At 39.8% G+C, this 11,126-nt stretch overlaps 1 non-coding gene across 1 annotated transcript; it reads right to left on the bottom strand.

Moving 5' to 3' along the window:
• Positions 1–993: 993 nt before the first annotated feature.
• LOC130953197 (small nucleolar RNA R71) lies at positions 994–1,101 on the bottom strand. The gene has a single exon (XR_009075374.1). It is a non-coding gene; the product is annotated as a small nucleolar RNA R71 (small nucleolar RNA).
• Between the last annotated feature and the right edge of the window lie 10,025 nt (positions 1,102–11,126).

The following is an 11,126-nucleotide window of genomic DNA, read 5'->3' as shown; positions in this document are numbered from 1 at the left end:
TTCAAATCTTTTTCAAAATAAATTTCAATCATATCTTTTTAATCATATCTTTTTCAAATCATATCTTTTTCAAAAATTTGATTTTAAAAATCTTTTCTAAACTTCCTATCTTTTCAAAATTGATTTTCAAATCTTTTTCAACTAACTAATTGATTTTTTTTGTTTGTTTTACTATTTCTTATCTTTTTCAAAACCACAACCAATTTTTCAAAAATTTATTTTAAATCCTATTCTTTTTATTTTCGAAAATTCTTCCCCCTCTCTTATCTTTTTCTATTTAAACACTAGTATTCCTCCTCCATTGTCAATTCGAACCCCATCTCTCTTTGAGTGTTCGAGTTCTTTCTTACCTACTTCATCCTTCCATTCTTGTTTTTCTCTAACACCTCAAGGAATCTCTATACTGTGACATAGAGGATTCCATATTTTCTTTGTTTTCTTCTCTTTCATATGAGCAGGAACAAAGATAAAGGCATACTTGTTGAAGCTGATCCTGAACCTGAAAAGACTCTGAAGAGGAAGCTAAGAGCAGTTAAAGCACAAAACTCTGAAGAGGACCTCACTGAAATTTTCGAAAAGGAAGTAGCAAAAGAAACAATTATGGCCGAACCAAACAACAATGCAAGAAAGATGCTTGGTGATTTTACTACACCAACTTCCAACTTCTATGGAAGAAGCATCTCAATCCCTGCTATAGGAGCAAACAATTTTGAGCTAAAGCCTCAATTAGTTTCTCTACTGCAACAGAACTGCAAGTTTTATGGACTTCCATCAGAAGACCCTTATCAGTTCTTAACTGAGTTCTTGCAGATCTGTGATACTGTTAAGAATAATGGAGTTGATCCTGAAGTCTACAAGCTTATGCTTTTCCCTTTTGCTGTAAGAGACAGAGCTAGAACATGGTTGGACTCACAACCTAGAGATAGCCTGGACTCCTGGGATAAGCTGGTCACAACCTTCTTAGCCAAGTTCTTTCCTCCTCAAAAGCTGAGCAAGCTTAGAGTGGATGTTCAGACCTTCAGACAAAAAGATGGTGAGTCCCTCTATGAAGCTTGGGAAAGATACAAGTAGCTGACCAAAAAGTGTCCTTCTGACATGCTTTCAGAATGGACCACATTAGATATATTCTATGATGGTCTGTCTGAATTTTCCAAGATGTCACTGGACCACTCTGCAGGTGGATCCATTCACCTAAAGAAAATGCCTGCAGAAGCTCAGGAACTTATTGAAATAGTTGCAAATAACCAATTCATGTATACCTCTGAGAGGAATCCTGTGAGTAATGGGACGCCTCAAAAGAGAGGAGTTCTTGAAATTGATGCTCTGAATGCCATATTGGCTCAGAACCAAATATTGACCCAACAAGTCAATATGATCTCTCAGAGTCTGAATGGATTGCAAAATGCATCTAACAGTACTAAAGAAGCATCTTCTGAAGAAGAAGCTTATGATCCTGAGAACCCTGCAATGGCAGAGGTGAATTACATGGGTGAAGCCTATGGAAACACCTATAATCCCTCATGGAGAAATCATCCAAATTTCTCATGGAAGGATCAACAAAAGCCTCAACAAGGCTTTAATAATGGTGGAAGAAACAGGTTTAGCAATAGCAAGCCTTTTCCATCATCCTCTCAGTAACAGACAGAGAATTCTCAGTAGAATCCATCTAGCTTAGCAAACATAGTCTCTGATCTATCTAAGGCCACTCTTAGTTTCATGACTGAAACAAGATCCTCCATTAGAAATTTGGAGGCACAAGTGGGCCAGCTGAGTAAAAGGGTTACTGAAACTCTTCCTAGCACTCTCCCAAGCAATACAGAAGAGAATCCCAAAGGAGAGTGCAAGGCTATTGATATAATCAACATGGCCAAAACCTTAGAGGAGGAGGAGGACGTAAATCCCAATGAGGAAGACCTCAGGGAACGTCCAAAGATCAGTAAGGAATACCCTAATGAGGAACCAAAAGAATCTGAGGCTCATACAAAGACCATAGAGATTCCCTTGGACCTCCTTTTACCATTCATGAGCTTTGATGACTATTCATCTTCTGAAGAGGATGAAGACATTTTTGAAGGGTAAGTTGCCCAATATTTAGGAGCAATCATGAAGCTGAATGCCAAGCTATTTGGTAATGAGACTTGAGAGGAAGAGCCTCCCTTGCTCACCAATGAACTGAATACATTGGTTCAGCAAAATTTACCTCAAAAGAAACAGGATCCTCGTAAATTCTTAATACCCTGTACCATAGGCACCATGATCTTTGAAAAAGCTCTGTGTGACCTGGGGTCAGGGATAAACATGATGCCACTCTCTATAATAGAGAAACTGGAAATCTATGAGGTACAGGCTGCCAAATTCTCATTGGAAATGGCAGATAAATCTATGAAAAAGGTTTATGGACTAGTAGAGGACGTGCTAGTGAAGGTTGAAGGCATTTACTTCCCTGCTGATTTTATAATCCTAGACACTAGGAGGGATGAGGATGAGTCTATCATCCTTGGAAGACCCTTCCTAGCCACAGCAAGAGCTGTGATTGATGTTGACAGAGGAGAGTTGATCCTTCATGTGAATGAAGAATGCCTTGTAGTAAAGACTCAAGGTTCTCCATCTGTAACCATGGAGAGTAAGCATGAAGAGCTTCTCCCAATACAGAGTCAAACAGATCCCCCACATTCAAACTCTAAGTTTGGTGTTGGGAGGCCACAGCCAAACTCTAAGTTTGGTGTTGAGAGATCTCAACTATACTCTGATCATCTGTGAGACTCCATGAGAGCTCACTGTCAAGCTATTGACATTAAAGAAGCGCTTATTGGGAGGTAACCCAATTTTATTTTAATTTTATGTATATTATTTTGTTTTCTTTTAGGTTGATGATCATGTAAAATCACAAAGACAATTACAAAAATAAAGAAATATCAAAAACAGCATTGAAAACAGCACACTCTGGAGGAAAGACTTACTGTCATTTAAATGCCAGTAAGGGTAGCAAAATGGGCATTTAAATGCCCAATCTGGCACCTTTCTGGGCGTTTAAACACCAGAATAGGGCACCAGACTGGCGTTTAAACGCCAGAACAAGGCAACAAACTAGCGTTTAGACGCCAGAACAGGAAGGAAAGCTGGCGTTTAAACGCCAGAACAAGGCAGCAGACTCGTTTAAATGCCAGAACTACACTCTAAGGTGTTGTGAATACCCAATTAGAGCAGGAATGAAGAATTCCTTGACCCTTCAGGATCTGTGGACCTCACAGGATCCCCACCAACCTCAACTCACTCTCTCTCCTCTTCACACCTTTCTACAACACTCTTCCCCAAATATCCTTCACCAATCACCTCCATATCTCTTCCCCAAATACCCTTCACCAATCACTTTCTTAACTCTTTGCTCCTTCATTTTCACACATGATACACACCTTCCCCTCCCCTTGGCCGAAATACATACACCTTCCATCTCTTCCATCTTCTTCTTCTTCCTTTCATCTTTTGCTCGAGGACGAGCAAATATTTTAAGTTTGGTGTGGTAAAATCATTGATTTTTGTTTTTCCATAACAATTTATGGCACCTAAGGCCAGAGAAACCTCTAGAAAGAGGAAAGAGAAGGCAACTACCTCCACATCTGAGTCATGGGAGATGGAGAGATTCATCTCAAAAGTCTATCAAGACCACTTCTATGAAGTTATGGCCAAGAAGAAGGTGATCCTTGAGAGCCCATTCATGGCACTCAACAAGAGATCCCTGAGATGCCTCAAGGGATACATTTTTCTCCACACAACTATTAGGAGCAATTAAGGATAGGAGCATCAAAATCACTAGGGATGGAGCAACAAAGGCAAGGTAGAGACATAGAGGAGCTCAAGAGCACCATTGGTTCATCAAAAGGAGGAAGACGCCACCCTCACTAAGGTGGACTCATTCCTTAATCTCCTTGTCTATTAATTTTGTGTTTTTCGGCTTTATGTTGTATGTTCTATCTATGTTTGTGTCTTCACTACATGATCATTAGTGTCTAGTGTCTATGTCTTAAAGCTATGAATAAATCCATAAATCCTTCACCTCTCTTTAATGAAAAATGTGCTTAATTACAAAAGAACAAGAAGTACTTGGATTTCAAATTTTATCTTGAAACTAGTTTAATTATTTTGATGTGGTGTCAATACTTTTTGTTCTCTGAATGAATGCTTGAACAGTGCATATTTTTTATCTTGTTGTTTATGAATGTTAAAATTGTTGGCTCTTGAAAGAATGAAGAACAAAGAGAAATGTTATTGACAATCTAAAAAATCATGAAATTGATTCTTGAAGCAAGAAAAAGCAGTGAACAAAAAAAATATGGCAAAAAAAAGAGAGAGAAAAGAAAAAGAAAAAGCAAGCAGAAAAAGCCAATAGCACTTTAAACCAAAAGGCAAGGGTAAAAAGGATCCAAGGCTTTGAGCATTAATGGATAGGAGGGCCCAAGGAAATAAAATCCAGGCCTAAGCGGCTAAATCAAGCTGTCCCTAACCATGTGCTTGTTTCATGCAGGTCCAAGTGAAAAACTTGAGACTGAGTGGTTAAAGTCGTGATCCAAAGCAAAAGAGTGTGCTTAAGAACTCTAGACACCTCTAACTGGGGACTTTAGCAAAGTTGAGTCACAATCTGAAAAGGTTCACCCAGTTATGTGTCTATGGCATTTATGTATCCGGTGGTAATACTGGAAAACAAAGTGCTTAGGGTCACGACCAAGACTCATAAATTAGCTGTGTTCAATAATCAACGTACTGAACTAGGAAAATCAATAACACTATCTAAAATTCTGAGTTCCTATAGATGCCAATCATTCTAAATTTCAAAGGAGAAAGTGCGATGCCAAAACTGTTCAGAAGCAAAAAACTACAAGCCCCGCTCATCTAATTAGGACTAAGTTTCATTGATACTGTGGGATTCATTGTATATTCTCTTCTTTTTAACCTATTTTGTTTTTAGTTGCTTGGGGACAAGCAACAATTTAAGTTTGGTGTTGTGATGAGCGGATAATTTATACGCTTTTTGGCATTGTTTTTAGGTAGTTTTTAGTAGGATCTAGCTACTTTTTGGGATATTTTTATTAGTTTTTATGCAAAATTCATATTTCTGGACTTTACTATAAGTTTGTGTATTTTTCTGTGATTTCAGGTATTTTCTGGCTGAAATTGAGGGACCTGAGCAAAAATCTGATTCAGAGGCTGACAAAAGACTGCTGATGCTGTTGGATTCTGACCTCCCTGCACTCGAAGTGGATTTTCTGGAGCTACAGAACTCCAAATGGCGCGCTCTCAATCCTGTTGGAAAGTAGACATCCAGGGTTTTCCAGCAATATATAATAGTCCATACTTTTCTCGAGTTTTGACAATGCAAACTGGCGTTCAACTGCCCCTTCTCTGCCCTATTCTGAAGTCAAAACGCCAAAACTGGCATAAAAGTTGGAGTTAAACGCCCAAACTTGCACCAAAACTGGCGTTTAACTCCAAGAGAGGTCTCTACATGTGTAGAGCTCAATGCTCAGCCCAAGCACACACCAAGTGGGCCCGCAAGTGGATTTCTGCATCATTTACCTATTTCTGTAAACCCTAGTAGCTAGTTTCATTATAAATAGGACCTTTTACTATTGTATTTTACATCTTTTGATCACCTTTTGATCTCTTGATCACGTTTTGGGTGCTGGCCATTCGGCCATGCCTAGACCTTATTCTTATGTATTTTCAACGGCAGAGTTTCTACACACCATAGATTAAGGGTGTGGAGCTCTACTGTTCCTCGAGTATTAATGCAATTACTACTGTTTTTTATTCAATTCATGCTTATTCTTATTCTAAGATGTTCGCTTGCACTTCAACATGATGAATGTGATGATCCGTGACACTCATCATCATTTTCACCTATGAACAAGGTGACTGACAACCACTTCTGTTCTACTTAAGATTGAGCGAGTATCTCTTAGCCTCCATTCCGAAAGATCGGAGTCTTCGTGGTATAAGCTAGAATTATTGGCGGCCATTCCTGAGATCTGGAAAGTCTAAACCTTGTCTGTGGTATTCTGAGTAGGATCTGGGAAGGGATGACTGTGACGAGCTTCAAACTCGCGAGTGTTGGGCATAGTGACAGACGCAAAAGGATAGTAAATCCTATTCCAACATGATCGAGAACCAACAGATGATTAGCCGTGTGGTGACAGCGCATTTAGACCATTTTCACTGAGAAGACGGGAAGTAGCCATTGACAACGGTGATGCCCAACATACAGCTTGCAATGGAAAAGAGTATGAAGGATTGGATGAAGGCGGTAGGAAAGCATATATTCAAAAGGAACAAAGCATCTCTATGCACTTATCTGAAATTCTCACCAATGAATTACACAAGTATCTCTATCTTTACTTTATGTTTTATTTATCTTTTTACTTATTAAAACTCCATAACCCATTTGAATCCGCCTGACTGAGATTTACAAGGTGACCATAGCTTGCTTCAAGCCGACAATCTCCGTGGGATCGACCCTTACTCACGTAAGGTTTATTACTTGGACGACCCAGTGCACTTGCTGGTTAGCTGTGCGAAGTTGTGAAAAAGAGTGAGATTACAATTGTGCGTACAAGTTGTTGGCGCCATTGTGTATCACAATTTCGTGCACCATGCACCATGAGCACGATTTCACAAGATCATGCCAAGTTAGACTCAGACACAGTTGCAGATGCCATTAGGTCGTTGGTTGAAGCAGACTTGTCGATAAAGGTGAAGTCTATTATTGCAGAAGTTCAGTCCAGGTTCAACTACAGTATAAGTTACCGCAAGGCTTGGTTGGTAAAGCAGAAATCTATCGCAAAAGTTTTCGGTGATTGGGAAGTTTCTTACCAGACTCTGCCAATATGGTTGAAAGCAATAACTACGAAGATGCCAAGGTCTCGTGTTTAAATAAAAATACTCCTTGTTTACCGTGAGAGTGAGGAAGTTCAAGGCGTAAGAGTTCTACATTACGTTTTTTGGAGCTTCTTTCCATTTATTATAACATTCAGACACTACAAGCCATTGGTGCAGGTTGATGGCTTACACCTGTACAGAAAATATAAAGGTGCACTACTAGTTGTGGTTACACAAGATGGGAACCAAAACATTATGCCTATTGCATTTGCAATATTTGAAGGTGAGACGGCATATGCGTGAGAGTTTTTCCTAACTAATTTGTAAAGATATGTTGTTACCATTGATGGCATGTGAATTATTTCTGACCGCTATAGCTCTATCGACGCAACAATAGCTCGGAGTAATGGTGCATGGTCACCACCAAGAGCGTGGCACATGTTCTGCATCAAGCACATCGGGTCTAACTTCTTAAGGAGGTTCAAGGCTCTGTATTTGCATAAACTTGTGGTTAAAATAGGTATTTGACTTTGCTGTTATGGTCCAATTCATAGTAATTTTGTGCCATCTGCATATGATTAAATTGTTTGTTCAATAGACTATTCTAGGATGGAACAGGAGTACAACAAAAACTACCGACAGCTTAAAGAGCGGGTAAGACATATACTCAATGGTGCAATGAGATTGGTGTTCAGAGATGGGTGTTAGCATTCGACGGGGGTCATCGTTGGAGACATATGACGACAAGTTTGGTAGAGTGCATAAATTCTATCCTGAAGGATGCACGCAACCTTCCTGTCACTGCCATTGTTAGGTCTACTTTCTATCGGCTAAACAAATTATTTACTCGGAAGAGCACCGAGCCTCATGAGCGTGTTCGCAATGGATTCAAGTATTTAGAATTTTCTACCAAAAGAGTTGAAAAAAATTTTTGACCTGTAACAAACATTGTCGTCAATAGGTTTGACAGGCACAACGAGATGTTTGAGGTTCGTGAATTGCAAGATGGCTCCTTTTACACTGTTAACCTTGCGCAACGACACTGCAATTATGGCCATTTCTAGGTCGAGCGACTCCCATGTCGCCATGTTCTTACATGTTGCGCTAGCCAGCTTCTTGATTGGAAAGTATATCTGCATGACGTGTACAAGATGTCTGAAATTTGCATGGTGTACAGAGGCAAGTTTATTTCGATGGGTGACCCACCTACATGGGATAGATATGAAGGGAGCGAAGGTGATTGCCAATTGAACATTTAGGCGTGCGACAAAAGGAAGACTGAAGTCAACCCGCTACTTGAATGAGATGGATTTGCGGGATATGTGTGGTCTTCGCTGGTGTACTATATGTGGACGGAGGGACATAGCCGAAGCTGAAGTCCTCAGTGCGCAGGTCCAAGCTCTGCCGGAGGTCAATAGTGATTAAGCTTTTTATGTAACTTTTTATGACCTACTTAACAATTATGTGTAACTTTTTATGTAACTTCGTTATGTATTTTAAACTACTGTGTAAGATTTTTATGTTATTGTGTAGTTTATTTATGTATGCATTAAACACTGAATAATAAATAAATATTTAGATTAAAAGTGCAACAGGCTGATCTCAAACAGTTATACGAGAACAAAGCTAAATATAGAATAAGAATACGAGAACAAACAAAAAATTATAAATATACAATATGAGATACAACACTGAATATGAGATACAACACTGAAAACAAAGCTAAACTCAAGCAGTAAAAGATAAACTACAACAGACTACTTCCTCAGCGCTTTCTTCGAATACAAAGATGGGGTGTATTTATCCGGTGGTGCAGTATGTGCCTATAAATTATACGGATGACCCTGAGACACTCTGGCATCCAGACCACCGCCAATATCAAAAGCACTGACATCTGGCATGCTCGCACCGCAAGTGTCGTACAAACGGAACCACTCATCCCCCAGAGTACTCTCTCCACCATAATCATACTAGTGCTAAAGGCCATGTCCCAAAAATCTCTTTTCCTACTGCGGGTATTCATTTAAATCGAACAACTTGCTACGCGGTGGTGTGGAAGGATAAGGATGATCTACATGAACCGATGATCGATCCATGTGAAAGTCACTGGCATGACCTGATGTGAAGCGATGACTAGCAGACTATTGAGAAGCAGTAGGCCCTTGCTGCTTTGGCGACAGAAATAGATCATCTGTATCTCTCAAGGCCTAAGACAAGCTGATGGTGTCTGATCCACCCAACGGACTAAACTGACCATCTGCTGGAATTATCATCTGTGGTATGTAGGGTTCAGTTGCCTGAGGTGGTTGTGGTTCCAATATGTACGGTTGTTGTTGATCCCACGCCAGCCATTGCTGTTGTTGCTCATATATCGAAAACTGCTGCTAGCCGTAGACCGGTGCCTGAAACTGCTGGGCATATACCGAGTCCTAAAAATGCTGCTCATACCCTGGCATCTAGAACTGGTGCTCATATGCCGGAGTCTAAAAGTGGTGCTCATATGTCAGAACCTAGATAAAAATTAGTAGTAATTAATAATAATTAATAACGGAATCAATAATAATAATTAACAACGGCAACATTAATGATAATAAACCTTAATGATACCTGAAACCTTTGGTCATAGCCCGGTGCCTGATAATGGTGCTCATGACCCGGCACTTGAAACTGCTGCTCATGAGGGGGAATTTGCTGCTGAGGTCTAGCTGGTTCTTCCTGTTGTTTTTGTGGCTCATTCGTGTCAGCCTCTTCACTTGTAACTCTATGTGATGACAGTAGTAGGTGATGCCTATATTGATGTATGTACCAGTCGTAGTACACTTGGAGAGGATGAAAGTCGACAATCTCGTCCCCTAACTGCAGTGTGTTATAGCAGCAAGATATCCACAAGTTAACCCATTGAATGTTCCTCTCTCTCCAGTCATGGTTCTTTGGGCCTATCAACCGCCTGCAATGATCATGACCAATCTCAAATGCCGCGTCTGGAGAAAGCTGTTGCAACCCAAACTGTTGTCTTACTTGGTCTGTCGAGTGTCACTCTATATACTTGAATGACACTAATGGTGACTTTGTGGAGCATATAAACAAATTTACAGCGAGGTACTCCAGAATCCCGACTCCCATATACGGCCGCCATATAAATTGTACATTAGTAACCACAAGGCCAATTAGTAAAATTATTATTCTAAATAAGCAGCCTAACATAAATGGCTAAAACTTACATCGTTGACTCCCATGTCATTGAGTCCTTCACCTAAAATGCGCAGTAGGCTTCTATGTATATCCTGTATGCTGGCACCAATGACTCTACCAAAACAAAATTAGAATGATTGTAATAAGAACAACAACAGCACCAACAATAACAATAACGATAATAATAATAATAATAATAATAATAATAATAATAATAATAATAATAATAATAATAATAATAATAATAATAAACAATACCGTCACACAAATGGAACACCAACATCGACGAGATGATCGCGGGGAATAGGCACTAGGAACGGCATACGCTCCCACACCCAAACAAAAAGTAGTATGAGTGGCTCATCCATCTCTCTATAGTTGTATCATGATACACGACACAACAATCTGTATAGATGTACCAAATTGGCAGCCCCAAACTGTATAGCGGAATCTGGTAGAAATTTCGAAGTAGAGGCAGAAATTTCGAGTTCAATAAAGTGGTATACTTATCCGGAAACATAGCCATTCCGAGCATGCAAAAAATGTGAGCCCGGACGTACCACTCAATGGACTCCTACGTGTCACACGGTTCAGTGTCTCTGCACCGCCGAACCCATGCAAGATTTACCTTACCCAATACGTGATCCTGCGGATCGGACTCCCAACCAAAACAAGTGATGTAATTCTCCACTAAAAACTGGTGACTGCTGTCTGTTCTACCCGTGATGGGCTCCTCATTAATTGGGAGGCTAAGTATATCTGTCACGTCTTTCAGCGTCACCATCACTTTCCCGACTAGAAAGTAAAACGTGTGTAGATTTTGGGCCTTCATCGTTCCACCAATGCACTCAGGAGTGTAGAATGGTCTCTCATTTTGCCTACTAGCGAAATGTGATGAAACCCAGTCAATGCTAAGGTTACTGCAGCTACTTCGTTAAAGGTCTCTGGTGGATCCAGTTTCCTGAACAATAAATTCCTGATTGCCTGCAAAAACAAAAATGATAATTATTAATATTACTTCATAATTATAATCAGTGTTAACAATAACATTAATAAAAGTATTA

This window comes from Arachis stenosperma, chromosome 1 (genome assembly GCF_014773155.1).
Source record: "Arachis stenosperma cultivar V10309 chromosome 1, arast.V10309.gnm1.PFL2, whole genome shotgun sequence".
Classification (NCBI taxonomy): domain Eukaryota; kingdom Viridiplantae; phylum Streptophyta; class Magnoliopsida; order Fabales; family Fabaceae; genus Arachis; species Arachis stenosperma.
Note: the sequence above shows the minus strand (reverse complement) of the source record. Positions and strands in the feature narration are given on the sequence as shown.